This window comes from Brachyhypopomus gauderio, chromosome 17 (genome assembly GCF_052324685.1).
Source record: "Brachyhypopomus gauderio isolate BG-103 chromosome 17, BGAUD_0.2, whole genome shotgun sequence".
NCBI classification, from domain to species: Eukaryota; Metazoa; Chordata; class Actinopteri; order Gymnotiformes; family Hypopomidae; genus Brachyhypopomus; species Brachyhypopomus gauderio.
Genome location: NC_135227.1, coordinates 10,328,140 through 10,339,464, shown reverse-complemented (window position 1 = coordinate 10,339,464; position 11,325 = coordinate 10,328,140). Strand labels below are relative to the sequence as shown.

The window sequence follows — 11,325 nt, the reverse complement described above, 5'->3', positions numbered from 1 at the left end:
TTGTTAAATAATCTTCAGTGATTTTTCTGTCACTATATGACACAGACATATTAGCAGCAGCGATATGGAAGTTGGAAGTCTTTCTTTGCAAATTGTTTTTGTTAGCTCTTTTAGTTGTTAGTGTATGTTTCAGTGTGAAATTCTTCAAGCGCCAGTGTTGGCAAGCAGGAAAGCAGACGCCAACACACCTCCAGAATGCCAAGATACAATCCCAGCATGCTGAGAAACCTGAGCAGGCCTCACTCACACTGAGACGTCCACTCATGCAGCTTGTCTACGCTAGTGATAAATCCCTAATGGGAATATGGATTAATGAGTATTTGCATATTGTAAGTTCCTGGTAGATCATTCATCCAAAGACATTGTTTCATGACCCTTTTATCTTTAATTGATTACAGGTCAGGAATGAATGTATTTAGTTCAGACTGGCCATAATTTATCAACTAACTTGATCAATTACTGTTAGAAATCTGGAGATGAAGTGACATACTATAATGTGATATATATTTACACCAATTACTCCAGTTTACACTGAAACCAAGCAACAGGGACTAAATTTTTATACATTAAATTCTCTAGATATGGCTGTATGTTTATAGGCTCATATGTGAATGGTTATTACATTACATTCTGTACATGAGAACTTCGATCGTTTAAGCTTTCTATGAAAAACATTTAAATGTCTCAACTTGTTTTGCAAGTATAGTCCTTCAGATGGTTGCATCTTAAAGGTCTATTGGTAGACACTGTGGTGCACCATAAACTCTCCTTGAAGACTAGTATTCATTAGTAATGTAAATGTGCCATACTTAGGTTAGGTCCCTTGCTCAAGGGCACCTCAGTCATGGCCTCAAATCTGGGAATCAAACCCATGACCCTCTGGTCACAAAACCAGTTCCCTAACCACCAGACCATGACTGCCCCTGAGATCGTCCACTGACTGCAGGAGGAGACCAAGCCTTGATTCAGCACTGACAATTATGTCAGTAGTGATAATGTTCAGGTGGCCAATCATATTTTGTGACGTTTCCCTGCTATTTACACTGCTACTTCGCAAACGAATGAATACATTGAATACATTAATCAATACACCACATAATTTTTTTAAATGAACATATTAAGCTCATTATAAGCTTTTGCTGCATACAATATTCTGTTAGAAATATAAAGTTTACAATAGCTGCACAGTGGCCATTACTCAGAACAAACCTCCAACCAACCAATCAAACTTTCTCCACAGCCACTTGTTAATGTTGTATAATACACAACGTGACATTGTGTTACATCATCACAGTCCCATAGAAAGATTAGCAATTAATACTAGTTTCAAGTTTACCTCAGCGTTGTATTATTTACATTTATTTTTTTCTGTATTGTCTTTTAATATTTCCACTCCATAGGTATTAACTTTCCAAACCTACCACATAACCAATCCTGCTGGTTTTGCAGTAAAGTTGGTGGTAAAACCTGACTGTACCCTACAGGAATGAATTGCACATTTTCAGTACAAATTTCATCATGGAGATGGCACCAGTCCTCGAGAGTTTCAGTAAAACTGTCTGGGGATCTTTGCTGCTGTGTGCGCAGTACTGGAAACGCTCCTACACCTCCACAGATGTGTGGAGCAGCTCTGTGTGTCCTCTGGTCAAACGCTGTATCTAGAGAAGCTAACGCTACCGGCCCGCATCTCCCAGGTTCCCCAGCACCTGTTCCTCAGTGTCGCTTTTACTCCGCACGTGCCTGTCCCACATAATCACATAATGTGTGCTGCTACCCCTGTAACCATGAATACGCTGCCATGAATTCACATGGCTACTGTTGTTCAAAAGATATCACCTGCCATTGTAAGAGGTGGCCAAATATGATTTATTATTTTAAGATTTATTATTTAAAGTTTGATATGTATTGGAAAATAAACATTGTTTTAAAAAAGATTTCTCAAAAATATGACAACACAGACATGCACACCCACCCACACACCCCCACGCAAAGACACACACATTCATTTGAGGGCAGTGCTTCTGGTAAGCACTTTGCTGGTTAACATTCCTGTGGTAAAGGGGATGTGTTTTCCACCTTGTGGGTCATAGCTGTGATAATTACTGCTCTGCTGTAAAGTTATCATAGTGGCAGGTGTGGAGTGTGGGTTTCTTTGACAGCACTCCTGTCTTAACGTTTAAATGGCCAAATTAAATTTAACTAGATAGTATCAAGCAAATTACATGTACCAATATAAATTATGTCCACAGAAACACACTGCCAGTATAACATATCAGAATCAGATCTGTTTCTTATGTGACCAATGCAGAGATCCCAGTAACTGTAGAGGGATCCACTGATTAAGGACATTCGGGTAAACATTAAATGAAAACATTCAATGGTCTTTACATTGTACTCCGGTAGCACCCACTACTGTTCTCCTTACAGCCTCACGTCCCAATGCCACGTTCCAACAGCAGCAGGACAATCTGAAGCATACCTTAGAGACAGAGCCGAACTGTGGAACGTAATAATCAGGTTGAATGGGTGGTTTGAGATGAGTGGTAACACACTGACCCAGATAAGAGCAGCATTGCTTGGCGCAGGCTGGAATACCTCAGATCAGTTACATGGTGTAACGTTTGCTCCGCCCCAAACCTGGGTGAGATCTGTTTTCCTTAGTTTTGGTTTTAGTTGCATCTCCGTAGTGTTCTTCTGTCACGCCCCCTGATCCTACCGCCCATTATTAGTTTCAATCAGCTGTTCACGTTTAATGTCCTGATTTGTTTGGTTTATATTCCCGTGTGCCCAGTCCTTCCTTGTGAGTCATTCTGGTGTGTACTGTTGCTAGTGTTCGTATGTTCTGTTTCCCGTGTTTTGATATCTGGACCTGTCCTTGGTATTTAAACTGTGAATATTGCGTGTTCGGTGTTTAGTTGATAGTGTCAGGTGTGTTTTGTGTTGTTTTATAGATCGTCCCATGTTGAGCGTTGTGATTATCATTGAGTTCGCTCGTTATGGTCCTTCGAGTGTTAGTAAGTACGGTTAGTCTCTTTCGTAAGGTCTATTTGGCGGTGTTTTGGTTTATTGTATATTTCATCTAGAGTGTGTTTTGTTTGTCTGTTGGTTGTATAAGAACCTGTCCGTCATATGTGTGTTCTCTGCTGTGCCTGAGAGGTGTTACCTGATTAATCTGTGTACTGGTATACACGCTAAGAGTTTTTTACTGTTACATTCAGAGTTTCGGTGTCTGAAAGCTCTGAGTGTTTACGTGAATGTAATGCCTCGCCGTTCAAGAGCGACTCGAACCAAACTAAGTAGGAAACAGGAGGAAACTCCCCCTCCTACTAATAAATCTGACTCTCAGCAGTATTTGTGTCCTTCTCCTAGTTCTTGCACGTTACAGAATGACTCACCATTTTCGGACACAGCGCGAGAGTCTGACGTTAGTCCTACGGTTGTGGAGGGAGAAATACATAACACTCTTTTGGTAGCCACTCCGTTGAAGGACTCGAGCCCGGACGTATTGTGTCAGGGTAAGACCGACTTAGTTGATGAGACAATGTCTTTTACAGACCGATTAGACGCATTGCAGTCGGAATTATTAATATTGGATCCTCTGGGTAAACCTGTCGTGCTTCCCTCAGTTATGGCATGCCCCAGTATCTTTAGCGGCGAGAGCGATCAGATTAACGTCTTTATAATGCAATGCGAGATCTATTTGAGACATTTGACGTGTCCGAGACCGCCGGATGACGTTCTTGTCCTTTTTGTGAGGTCATTTCTGAGAGGAAAGGCTCGAGATTGGGCGGATATCGTTTTAGCCAATCGAGGAAAGGAGGCGTTGACGGTAGTCGGGTTCTTTCAGTTTCTGAAAGACCGGTTTTTGGGTGCTGGATCTGTGCCAGCTGTCCGTGGTGAAGGAATAAAACCTAGGGCAGTCCCTTGTACACCTTTGCCCCTAAAGGAGAGGAGAAGAGAAAGTAGCCTCTTATGTTGCCGAAGGTCTTTCCAGTCTAAGGGTGATGACCCGATCCAGTACGTAGGGTGGAGACGAGGGTTATGCAGCCCTACTCAAACCGCTCCCCCTATTCCCCTGTCTGATTCCACAGACTTTCCTTTGGCAAGAAAACCTAGTTCCAAGGCTGCCTTACTGCCTGATCAGCTAGACTCTGTGATGGCTCTGTTGACCATGGAACCGGTCTCCGGGACTTCTTCGTCTTCCGCGTTTGTAGGCGCTTCCTCGTCTGTTATTTCCTCCAGTGTCTCCCCGTTGGCCAACTCTTCCACGTCTCCCGTGACCCACGGCGGGTCTTCCACGTCTCCCGTGACCCACGGCGGGTCTTCCACGTCTCCCGTGACCCACGGCGGGTCTTCCACGTCTCCCGTGACCCACGGCGGGTCTTCCACGTCTCCCGTGACCCACGGCGGGTCTTCCACGTCTCCCGTGACCCACGGCGGGTCTTCCACGTCTCCCGTGACTCATGGCGGGTCTTCCACGTCTCCTGTGACTCATGGCGGGTCTTCCACGTCTCCTGTGACTCATGGCGGGTCTTCCACGTCTCCTGTGACCCATGGCGGGTCTTCCACGTCTCCTGTGACCCTGAAGGCAGCTGCTACTGCCGCGCTCTCCTGCGTCACCCCGGCGGCCGCGCTCTCCTGCGTCACCCCGGCGGCCGCGCTCTCCTGCGTCACCCCGGCGGCCGCGCTCTCCTGCGTCACCCCGGCGGCCGCGCTCTCCTGCGTCACCCCGGCGGCCGCGCTCTCCTGCGTCACCCCGGCGGCCGCGCTCTCCTGCGCCACCCCGGCGGCCGCGCTCTCCTGCGCCACCCCGGCGGCCGCGCTCTCCTGCGCCACCCCGGCGGCCGCGCTCTCCTGCGCCACCCCGGCGGCCGCGCTCTCCTGCGCCACCCCGGCTGCCGCCGTCGCCACTCCGGCCCCGAGTGGCTCCTGGTCTACCTCTATACCTGCCTCGGACTTTCAGCCTGTTGGTGAGTCGGAGGCTCGTCAGGGACCGGAGTCTCTTCCTGAGGCCTGTTTTGTGCCTGCCTTGGTTTAGTGTAATTGGTCTTCGGTGGTTCGATGTCTGGATATACCCCGGCCCCTACTTTGTTCTCTGGGGGGGGGGGGGGGGGGGCGTTTTCTTGCGTGCCCCAGTGTGGCACGCTTTTGTGGGGGGTACTGTAACGTTTGCTCCGCCCCAAACCTGGGTGAGATCTGTTTTCCTTAGTTTTGGTTTTAGTTGCATCTCCGTAGTGTTCTTCTGTCACGCCCCCTGATCCTACCGCCCATTATTAGTTTCAATCAGCTGTTCACGTTTAATGTCCTGATTTGTTTGGTTTATATTCCCGTGTGCCCAGTCCTTCCTTGTGAGTCATTCTGGTGTGTACTGTTGCTAGTGTTCGTATGTTCTGTTTCCCGTGTTTTGATATCTGGACCTGTCCTTGGTATTTAAACTGTGAATATTGCGTGTTCGGTGTTTAGTTGATAGTGTCAGGTGTGTTTTGTGTTGTTTTATAGATCGTCCCATGTTGAGCGTTGTGATTATCATTGAGTTCGCTCGTTATGGTCCTTCGAGTGTTAGTAAGTACGGTTAGTCTCTTTTGTAAGGTCTATTTGGCGGTGTTTTGGTTTATTGTATATTTCATCTAGAGTGTGTTTTGTTTGTCTGTTGGTTGTATAAGAACCTGTCCGTCATATGTGTGTTCTCTGCTGTGCCTGAGAGGTGTTACCTGATTAATCTGTGTACTGGTATACACGCTAAGAGTTTTTTACTGTTACATTCAGAGTTTCGGTGTCTGAAAGCTCTGAGTGTTTACGTGAATGTAATGCCTCGCCGTTCAAGAGCGACTCGAACCAAACTAAGTAGGAAACAGGAGGAAACTCCCCCTCCTACTAATAAATCTGACTCTCAGCAGTATTTGTGTCCTTCTCCTAGTTCTTGCACGTTACACATGGCCAAGAACATGTTTGGGCAACTGACAAAAGTCCCTGGTGATATCGTAATGCAAAACCATAAGAGGTGAATGGAAGCAGGATGTTTAAAGAGAACAACCTAGTGCTCTTATCACTACAGAGATAATAATGCGTAAAAGGCAACAATGTATCACAACGTGTTAAAAGAACGCTTGTGTCTTAATGCGTATGAGAAGGTGTGGAACAGGAAAGGTACTCAGCAGGGTCACTGTTTGCCCTTCCCTGCAGATGGAGGCAGGGGTGTGTGTCACTTTGCACTTCAGTGATGGGCATGGCGTGTATGGTGACTGGGAGCATAGCAAACCACTGTCAACAGTGAACTGGTAATTTTATTAAATAGCAGCTTAAAGTGACACACAAAATGTAGGCTACATGCTTAATGACTTCTGACCCTTTTGACAAATTAAGATGATTACAATGTAATCAATTTGTAATTCATTGTATTTGTTTATGGTAAGGTGTCATGCTGATGTGATTTAATTCTGCACCGGTCTGTAACCAAGCTAAATGTCACAAGCGCTCACATGCGGGTCCCTCAGTGAACGGCCTTCATGGATGATCTGGGGCCCTCCACAAATATTTAAATGTCAGCCCTGCATAAACACTTCCCAATTATCGCTGTCAAGAGGAGTGGCATCCTCATCAGGAGCTTCTGCCAGCTGCACAACTCTGGGGTCAATAGTCTGCCTCTGTCATCAGTGTCCCAAGACACACACACACACACACACACACACACACACACACACACACACAGACACACACACACACAACACACACACACACAATCTGAAACATGCACGTGCACACATACATATGTGTGCACACACACACACACACACACACACACACACACACACACACACACACCACACACACACACAACACACACAATCTGAAACATGCACGTGCACACATACATATGTGTGCACACACACACTCACACACACACACACACATACACACACACTGTCTCTCTCTCACACAAGCACACACTTGAGAAGAGCTAAACTGCCTCAATTTGTACTCCGCTGAGTAAATGTTGTATAAATTCTTACCCATTCTACAGTAAAAAGGAAGAAGACTGCACTCTACACATTAAGAGAGGCCAGCTGGCTCTAATATTATAGTATCACTTTATGAACAGTATTACAGTTTTTGACGACTGCTAACGTGCATTTCCCAATACTTGTGATACATTGTCAAAACTCAGCAACACATTGACCTCACACAAATAGCCAAATAGTTAATATCGTGTTCAAAAGCGCATTTTCTTAACTAAATAACAACTCTGCATTTCACAATGCAAACAACTTTGTTAAAACACAGCAAACCTGGTTCAGTATCCAATCATTCTTTCAAACACTAGCACATATTCTCTTTTCGAGATGAACATAGTCAATGACTGCACAACCACTGTAAAAAAACTAACATTTGATGGCAATACAGAAACAGTATTACATGTAATATTTTACCCTCTCCCAGCAAACAACGGACATTTTACAGTAACATCTGTTGTTTTCTTAGTTAGTTCATTTTTAATGTAATCCGCTTCATTTGGACCTTTTTTTCAAATGTGTGCATTTTTGGCAACATACTGTCTACACAATGAGTGATATTTACTGTTAGGTACTATATGGAATGTAAATTAGACAAAAAAGTATTCAGTAACAGTTTTGCAGTAAAGGATATATTTTACTGTATTAGGGACATTACTGTAAATTGTGGCCTAACCCAAAAAATAATTATCGTAATTGTAAACATAATTAGCCAAGGTCCCATATGTGTAAAAATACACATATACAAAAAAAGCCACACAAGGGGGAAAAACAGAATACAAAACTGAACAGCCTTGTTAGGTCTAATCTAAACGGCCTTCAGCAGTTGGCCACATGTTTTCATCCACATCACATCTGATGTTGGCCCTTGCCATGGGCCTGGGGTAGAAAAGCTTGGTATGCCTTATTCACCCCTGGCAGTCTTCAGCTGAAATGTCTCTGCAGCCGGGATCCATTGCATGCAGCAGGGACATTTGGTCATGGGGCCGATGATCATACACCTTCCACCTCCAGACTGAAAAAAGTTCCTTAGTGGGGTTGAGGAAAGGTGAGCAGGGTGGGAGGAAAAGGGACATCACTCTTGAATGGTCTATAAACCAGTTTGTGATGACATGAGAATGACAAAATGCTACATCGTCCCATCACAAATGTCCTCATGTTTCCTCCCACCTGTTCACTTTCTGCTTCTGGAACCAGTTGTTGGTAGAGTTAATTCAAAAACGAAAGAAGGAGGTCACTGTTATAGGGACCAATCTGGCATTTGTGAAGGACCAAACCAGCACTTGAGATTGCAGAACAAATAGTTATATTTGCTGCTCTCTGACCCGGTACATTACTGTACTTCATTTTATTTTATACTTTTTATAAATATGTATATATATTTTATACTATACTTTATTTAAAATGCAAAAAATGTGTACAACAGTAATAACTTTTTAGCTGCCTTTGTTTTTGCAGAACTTGGCATTTTATACGATATTTAAGGTTTTGAACCTTAGGTTTTCATTTTTGGCATGCTGTGTACAAGCAATTGTAAATAACACAAAAACGATCCAGAATTTTGTTATTGGATAACCTTGTGTGTATAGAAAATTTAAGCATTATAAAAACATGTAAAATGACTGCATTTTGTGCCATAACAACATGAATTGGACTAATAGTATAGCCACTGAAAACTGATGTTGTGTTCACTGTGTTTGGAGTTTTGAAAATGTGACTACAGATTGGACAAACGCACGTTAGCAGTCGTCAAAAACTGTAATGTATGCTGGTACCTCAGTCTATGTTCCAAAAAACATATTATTAAACGTACGTGATTAATATCAGTAAAACCTCATATCACCTTATATAGAAGGTACGGATGGTGGTGATCTTGGAGCTGTGGGTGAACTCTTTTAATGATCTATTATTAATGGATTCAGTAGATCCATCACCCTTATTCAGTAGATCCATCACCCTTATTCAGTAGATCCATCACCCTCTACTCTTATTCCCCAGTGTCTTATCTAAAAATCACATTGAATGTGTGTGGCAAAAAACAACCACTTCTGTGTTAGACGTTCTCAAACAGAGCCCAACTACCTCTTTTCAAAATGCCATTTTTGCAATAAAAGTATTAATTTCACTTGAATTACCCTTTCAAAGCAGCAACAACACACTGATGTATGTTATATTAAGCACTACTGTCTTTTGTACTTTTGTATCTTTTAGTTTCTCATGCAGGCTTCTGTTGCAGTTCAGTATATCTACTCACATTTCTACAAACAAAAACACATGCGTAAACAAAACTGTACTTTATAAGCTTGTAAGTGATTGGATGGACGGTTTACTGGTCTTGCCTTCGGTAAGGATCTGTCAACATATAGAGCCCTGCGTGGGAAAGGGTACCCGGGTCCAACCCTGGACTCACTCCACCTCAGTGTCTCTACATACCTTCCTGCTCTGTGCTGAAGGGGCAGCTAGACACATGTGGTCCAACGCTAAACAAACCACTCTACTGAATCAAAAAACAGGCAGTATGAGTGTAAAAATGATTCTGGATGGTGCATGAGTCCCAGACCAGATCTGCCCGGTGGACACTAACATTACTGCATATGCCAGCCAAGGGGCTGAACTGCCCCGTCTTGTACAACGACATTATTTACTGCAGAAAGAAACATGATTTTGTGTGCATTACTGCACCAACAAGTGGGTTGGTGAAGTTCAGTCACAGTGCACAGCAGTTCCAGTTTGGCTGTTTTTGTCTAAGCTTTGATCTTCAGTGTGTAAGCAGTAACCATTGTATGTGAAAAAAATCCACTAATAAAAATCCCATACTGTTTCTCCTTGTACGTAGAATTCCTCTTTGCCCGCATGTGTGTGGAACTGCATGTCAGTGTTTCTAGTGTAGTTGGGGTCCTGAGGCTAATTGCCCTATTCATTAGTATAAACACCAACACACTGCCCTGTACTGGGAAAGATGAAGTCCCAGCCCAATTAGCCAAGGCCCTGCTGGCTGGAATGCTGGCTCTCTGTGGGCTGGGCCAAGGACAGAATTAAGAGTGTTAGCTCACCAGCTGTGAACCAATCTCCGGCAGAACACACAAGGTTCTCAGGGCAAAGCATGGTGGGCTGAACCACCCACTGATAGCTGCAAACACCCACGCTATGCTACAAGTAACACAGCCTCTACAAAGCTTCATATCAGAGAGGCTTCCTAGCAGGGAGCTCTCGTTCTTCCCACAAGCGCTAGCCCTTGTTTTCCCGTGGCGTCTGTAACTTTCCAATGACTAATATGCATCTTTGGCCAGCGTGTGGGAGTGTCAGACGTAACTACGGTTTAGCCCGGCCAAGTAGCCTTGGGATTGGAGTCGAAATGGTGTCTAGAGATTTTGATTCATTGTTATGCACAGACAAGTGTGCTTCTACCTTGTATCTCTTCAGACAGACACTTGTTTGCTTGCTATGTTACGGAAGACTTCTCCTCCTCACAGTATAAATTATTCAGTAATGGGTTCATGCCAGAAAATGTGATGGGAATATGTATTTTCTCTTCAGTACATCTGCTCTCTCCCTTGTTAACAACCATAACTCTTCATCAGTTTAAATTTTCGCTTTGAACATTGCCTAATTGAATTTTTCTGAGAATGTTTGAAATGGATTTTTGTTTCTGACAAATACATCTAATGTGAGCAGACCAGCAGCAGTGGTAGAGGCTCAGTACGCCGGAGAGGAAGTTAGACAGTGAGTGAATACCTGTACTCACCAGGTACTCTTACACACACCGAGCTTGTTTTTGTGTTGTGTGACGAACAGTTAGTAATTGATGCCCATACACTATTTGTGGGTATGTTTGTTTTTTTGTTTAGCGTTTCCCAGTCCTTCATCAATGCTGCACTTTCTGACCACAGGATTGTTTTTGGAGAGTTATTTTGGTTGTTGTGTAAAAGCAACTCTAACGGTTAAAGCAGCTCAACATCCACTACCATGCTGTACAGCGCCCCAGTAGACCAGAGAGTTAAGGGCCTTGCTCGAGGGCCCAAGAGGGCTGTACGGCAGAGCTGGGATTCGAACCCCCAACTTCCCGATTGATAGCCAATCCACAAGGCTACCACTACCCCTGAAGTGATGAAGTGTCTGAAATGCAATCTCCAAAGAAGTGTAGTTTCCTGCAATCCTGAAAGAGCCTCACGGGCCGGGCTGTCAGGGGCGAGGTTACAGCATGGGTGGGAGGCAAGGTGGCGGTTAGTTTACACTGAAATCATAAAGCTGTCAGTCACACTGTGGCACTGGAGACAACCGCCTCCCGTTCAAAGCCTGCACCATACTGCTGTGG

The 11,325-nt window shown here is 44.3% G+C and overlaps 1 long non-coding RNA gene across 1 annotated transcript; it reads left to right on the top strand.

The window, feature by feature from the left end:
• Nucleotides 1-2,619: 2,619 nt before the first annotated feature.
• On the top strand, nucleotides 2,620-5,899 carry LOC143481029 (uncharacterized). The gene is made up of 2 exons (XR_013121939.1): nucleotides 2,620-3,084; nucleotides 5,477-5,899. It is a non-coding gene; the product is annotated as an uncharacterized LOC143481029 (long non-coding RNA).
• The last annotated feature ends 5,426 nt before the right edge of the window (nucleotides 5,900-11,325 follow it).